The sequence below is a fragment of the Carcharodon carcharias genome, chromosome 17 (genome assembly GCF_017639515.1).
Source record: "Carcharodon carcharias isolate sCarCar2 chromosome 17, sCarCar2.pri, whole genome shotgun sequence".
In the NCBI taxonomy this organism is placed as follows: Eukaryota; Metazoa; Chordata; class Chondrichthyes; order Lamniformes; family Lamnidae; genus Carcharodon; species Carcharodon carcharias.
In genome coordinates this window covers 25807025-25813473 of record NC_054483.1, presented here as the reverse complement: position 1 = coordinate 25813473, position 6449 = coordinate 25807025, and positions in this window count along the sequence as shown.

The window sequence follows — 6449 nt, the reverse complement described above, 5'->3', positions numbered from 1 at the left end:
GGTCATATTCAGCCACGATGATAATGGCACGCTAAAATTGGCCTGAAAGAAAGATCCACCAGTGTGCAGCCCTCCATTTTGAAAGTAGATCTGGGCATTGATCAAACCAAACCCTGAACAGGATGTTTTATTCTGTTCAGTTCTCAGAAAGAGGTCGGTGACAGACTGCAGACCTGGAGTTTAAAAAGATTTCATCGTGACTACGTTGTTCCTTGGTCTCACATTGAAGTGAGGGATAACAGTGATCAGATTTCCCTGGAACTGCTAGTGCAGTGCAAAATCATATCAGTTAATCATGTTATAGTGTCATAATGGCACAGAAGGAGGCCATGTGTCCCATCTAGTCTGTCACATCTATGCATAGCGACGTAGTCCCATTCCCCGACTCGATCCCCGCAGCCCTGCAAGTTTACTTATGTCAAAAGTTACTGAGACTCAAGTTTTTTTCCCCCAGTATCAATTACCCTTTCTATATGAGGGCAAGGCAAGTAGATAACTCAGCTGATATCTTGGTGTGAGTGTTGTCGATTGGAGAATGGAATACAGGGGAAGCATTTGTTGAACTTGCCTTACAACATGCGGGATGGTGTGAGAGATACTGGGAGCACTGAAAGCAGTGGTGCAGTGTTCAACTGGAGCTCAGCATTGTGGCTGTAAGGTCGCTTGAAGTTCCAGCTTGGGGGAGGGGGGCGGGGGGCGGGGGTCAGAAATTTCAAGCAATAACATAAGCCCATAACTCCAGGGTCTCATAAATTTCTCGCACATGCAAACTGCAAGAACTCCCTGCATAGCTGATTTCTGGGCACAGAAGTGGCTCCATACAGCATGAAGCACATGGTTGCCTGGTATATTTGTATATTTTCAACACATTGTAGGTTTCACATTCTGTTAAACTGTGGATGCAAATTCATGTTAAAGAAACTGAATGCTTCCGTGCTTTCGACCCACAGCCAAAATTCATAATCTGCCAAGTTCATTAAACTCTGAAGGACCGCATCGCATGTTGACTTAACAGTGGGACATTATTTCCGTAAAGGGGTGTGCTGATGCACCTGAGGAAGTACGAGTATTATTTGGTATCATGTTCCCATTCTTATAAAACAACGTTGCTCTGAGCAATGGCATGGTAGAGCAGCTAATGTACGTGTGGAAAGCAACAGGGAAATTTGTCACCCACCCTAAGAATCGCAGGTAATGTTTGGCTCAGGCTTTTTGTTTAAAGTTTCTTTTCTGGCATTTTCTTTCAAGTGTGCCTGCGTCAGAATGAGACATGCTGTCAATCCACTACAAGGTTTCCTGTTATGCTTTTGGAAGATTATGAACTGCATTAATCAGATCTGAGCTGTTTGATGAGATTGTTGCAGCACAGTGGGACTGAAAAATCCTGACGCGGCGTTTCCATATAAGCACTGCTCAGAATTCCTGGCTTGCGACTTCAGGCAAGCCACATGTATTGAATTAATTTGCTTCAAGCAAGTATTTAAGGAGCTGTTTCAGTGTATGGAGTATCTACACAGATTTGCGATGCATGTATTTGAACGTTCAGCTTGGAAAATGATACTGCATTAATTAACTAAAAACAGCACATAAAAGAGGCCCGCTGTGCCCAAGACAGCAGGGGAAGGAGGAACAAAACTGTGTACTTATTTACCATGTCTCACAACATCAGGACGTCTCAAAGTGCTTTACAATGAAGCACTTACTGAAATGTAGATGTTGTTTAATGGTGAAAAGCTGGATGAAGTTACTGAAAAGATGTAATGTTTGGACAGATTGCAGTCCCTGAGGACTGAGGATGACTTTCTTCCACTCCAGGATTGTGGGTTCTGATGTGACCAAAAAGTCCAATGCCGGATCCACACACTCTGCTGAGGTTGTCCATGAGAGTCCTGATATTCCAGGTCCTGAAATTCATTTCGAGGGGGGGGCAGGGGGGTAGATGATACCTGTGCATGGGTTCTTAACACTTCGGGTGGTCATTGTTACCACGCAGTCCAGACGGAGCAAGGTCTTTGTCCAATGCCAGGGATAGCTGAGACGATTGAAGACCAGGTTTGGCTGCACGAACAGGGACTAACACACACATAAGAAAATCCTGTTTTTTTTTTACGCGCGCGCACACATAATGTCCCTCACCCACTCCGCCAGTCCCCCTCCTCACCAGTCCCAGGAGTCTGATAACATGGGGTTTTCAGCTCCATGAAGAGAATGCAGTTGTCAGAACTGACGGAGAATATATGTTCATCTTTAGATCCACTGGGGCCCTTTCAGCATGTTCAGATTAATTCTTTCTTCAAGAGCAGGGAATTCTCCTGATGTCCTGATCAACCTTCATCCCTCAACCAGCAACACCAAAAAAGATTAGCTGACCATTCATTACATTGCTGTTTGTGGAGCCCCGCTGTCTAAAAATTAGCTTTTTGTTTCTGCAGACACTGCAGCAGTGACAACTCTTCAGAAATTGCTCAATGGTTGCAAAGTGCTTTGGACATTCTGAGCATGGCCCCACTCACAGCTGACAAAATCTACTGACTTCCTCCTCTGTAATATCACCTGTCTTCACACCATCCTCAGTGCATCAGCTTTACCCATTTCCCTACCTCCAGATTCAAGCAATCCACTGACGAGCCTCCCATCTTCAACCCTCTTTAAACTTGGGCTCATCCAAAAATCTGCTGCCTGTATCTGAACTCACGCCAATCGTATCCTTTCACCAATTGACTGCCAGTCCACCCACACTTCAAGTTAGAAATTCTTATTCTTGTGTTCAAATCCCTCTGTGGCCCCACCACATCCCTCTCTCTGGAACCTCCCTCAACCTTTCTCCAATGCTGACCTCTTGCACATTCCCCATTTGCATCGCTGCAGCATTGACGGCTGCATCTTCAGCTGCCTGGGCTCTGGAATTCCCTCCCTGAACCTGTGAACAGTGGAGGCAGGGTCATTGAATATTTTTGAGGCTGGGTTAGAAAAGATTCTTGATGGACAAGGGAATTGAAGGGTATAGGGGGTCAAGAGGAAGGTCAAGTTGAGGCCACAATCTGATCAGCCATGATCTTATCAAATGATGGAGCAGGCTTGAGTGGCTGAATGGCCTACTCCTGCTCCTGGTTTGTATGTATGTACTCATCCTATAAGATGTGATTTAAAACCTATCGCTTAGACCATTTTTTTAATCACCTGCCCAATTATCTTCTCTTTTAACTCAGTGTTTTAACAGATTATCTCCTGTTAGGCTCCTGTGAAGTGCCTCAGGATGTTTTGCTCACTAAAAGTGTGATATAAATGCAAGATGTTGTTGAGATGATTGAACAGTCAACTTGTTACTGGTTTAGGTCCTGGATGAATGTCGGCTGTGAAAGATGCAACATAAATGCAGACTTTTCTTCCTTGGGGGAATTGTACCTGATTTGTGAAACAAAGCAAACGTGTGAGTTCACAAATGGCTTCTTCCTCCTGTCCTTGGATAACGCAGGAAGCTGACAACAGCGATCAGCAGCAGCAGCATATCTGTGAAAAAAACAATCAAGTCCTCCCTAGGATGACTGCAGCACACTTTTCAGCAGTTACTATGAAAGCATTGATCTTACAGCAGTTAGAGTCCTCACTGACTGATGGGTGCCACACTCACATACACAGGTACAATGCTGGTACCTGAAGAAAGGTTATCTGATTGTTGCAATTGCAGCAGAGCTTGTGAGAATTGACAGCACCAAGGAGACAGTATTCCTCTTTCCTACAGCTTCTTCTCACTGAAATACTTGGCATTGAGGCTGCTGCATTATGTTAAGAAAATGATTGCACGCAGTCTCTTTCACAGGGGCCTTAATGATTGTTCGTTCACCTGTGGGATCTTGCTGCATGCAAATTGGCTGCCATGTTTGGCTGCATAACAACTGTGGTTGCACTTCAAGAGATATTCATTGGGTGTGAAGTTCTTTGGAGAATCCTGAAGCACATGGTGATGCACAATATAAATACATGTCTTTGAGTGGAATTGTTCCAGATTTACACTAAGTGCGGTAGCGGGCAGGGTAAAGGACATTTTACCCGCCGGCCACAATCGCGGCTTTTCAAACCATCTCATCCCATTCCCGCCTCATTAATTATGCATTCCTGGGAAACACACCAGGTCGCTATGGAGACCCTGATGCAGCAGAATGTAGAGATGCACGCACAGACTTGCACTTCATCACAGTAGCCAAGGGTGAGCTCCTGCATTGACAACGCGAGAGGGAAACGGGGCACCTCGATGTCCCTCTAGGTGCTCCTTCCCCTCAAAGAGTCAGGCTGGGGCCCTCGGGCACCTGAGGGGAGGAGGAGCAGCAGCTGGACACCCCTGGGTCATCCGCTCAGGAATCTCAGAGGTTGTCCTCTGTCTCCAAGTCCCCTTTGCCTGTGACCCCCCCCTCAACCTCATCCTCTGTCACCACAGAGGGAGCAGCTGCCCCACAGGAGGACAGACAAAGCAAGACGGGGCTCTCAATGCCTCGGCTCTCCAGAGTACACATGCCAAAATCATCAGAGGCAACCATTGCTGCAGATGTCAGGGCAGCACCTAGGAGAAGTGATAGGCATAGAGAAGTTAAGAATTTCTGATCACAAGTGATTGCACGGCTAAACACAGTTTGTCACTTTATAATCCGAAAGTATTTTCACTTTCACTGAGTAATGTGTAATGGTGGCTTTCAGCTTCATTTCTAGGCTTTGTGAGTCCTCCTCCTGCCTTCCCCCCCCACTAGCAGTTCAGCTGCATGCTGCCTGACCATGAGTGATTCTGGAGGGAGAAGTGTGTGTATGGCAAGATCTTTCAGAGCCTCGTCCAAGCACTTTCCAATGCAAGCGGAGCCTTCCTCCATTACACTCACCTCAATGTCCTGGGCATTTTCAATGCTGCCTGCTGGGGTTCTCTTTCAGTTGTCCATCTGAGCTGACCTGCATCTCTGCCCACCCAACATGAGGCTCTTTTCACTTCAGATTGCAGAAGCACATTGGTTGTTAAGTATATCTTCAGCTCCCTTGTCTTTTCCCCTGCCCCAGTCACCCATTTCTTTTCTCCCATCATTGTTGACATGCCTGGCATCATTTTCCACTTCCCCACCACCACCTACCAACCAGAATCCTTTTCTTCCCAGGATGTCCAGTGAATGTGCATGTTCTGTATCTTCCCAAGAGTCCGATCCATATCCCACGTTGACCTCCCAACCTCCTCCTTCCCACCCTGAGGGTCCGTGTCTACCTGAGTCCCCACCAACCACCCTCGCTATCTCTTCTATCGCTACTGTTGCACCCTCACCCTCTCACCCTACTGGCTTCTTCTGCCCCCTCTCATTCTCACTCATTCTACCATGTCCACTCTAATTTTGCTCCCCAGGAGGCAGTCATAGACTCCACAGACCCCTCCCCTGCACCTGGACATCCCTCTCTTTGTCCTTCCAACACCCTTCCCCCTTCCTCCACCCTTACTCCTTCCTCCCCAGGACTCTTTCCTCCACTCTTATTCTTTCCCCCCTCCAAACTCCCTGTTCCTCCTAGATTCCTTTCCCCCTCCGGCCTCTCCCCAGACTCCTTCCCCACTCTGAGCTCCTTCCCCCTTCCAAACTTCCTCCCCCTAGACTCCTCCCTTCCAAAAACCTTCCATCCCCCCAAACTCCTTTGATCCGCCAAACTTCTTCCCATTCACCTTTCTCTCCCCTTACACCTCCTTCCTCCTCAGTTATCGCATTCTCCACCATTACACACCCCTCTTCCCATACTTCCTCTACCCCCCACCCCACCCCCAGCACCATCGTTCCTCACCCCCACCCCCGGTACACCTTCCTCCCCCAGTCAAGCCTAGACCTTTCTGTCTACCCCCTCAATGATCATCCATTGCAGAGCATGGCCAAGACACTGATGTCCCAAAGCAGACCTCACACATCATGAGCTTCTTCGGGGTGGAGCCATGTCCATCTGAAACCAACCAGCATGCGTTATCCTCCAGTGTCCGGTAGCCGTAGGGCTGCAGCATCTTCTGTTCCTCGGATGTCCGCGATGTGAGCAAGGCGCTAATGATAAGTCCCAACTTCTGTACGACACGCTCGTCCAGAGGTGCTCTGGGCTGGCCTGTTTTGGGCCGATGTGGGCGGTAAATTTGACGTGCGGGATGTACCCGGTGAGCAGGGCTTATAATTAGATGCAGATGTATCAAAATGATGTCCCCGCTGTGTGGCGGTGGGAAAGGCAGCCTGCCATTGTCGAGTGGAACGAATGATCACGATGGCGTGAAACCAATTTTTGACCGTCCCGCCATATTGCCTGCTCACGCCCGCCATGATTCCCACCGTCAACAGGGCTGAAAATCCCGGCCTTCGTTTCTGACTCTTCCAAAAGTGACCAAGAAGTATGGGTGAAGCAGCTGCAGCCATTACTGTCAGACGGGGTGTGAGAAACAAGGTGTCTGTCGACAA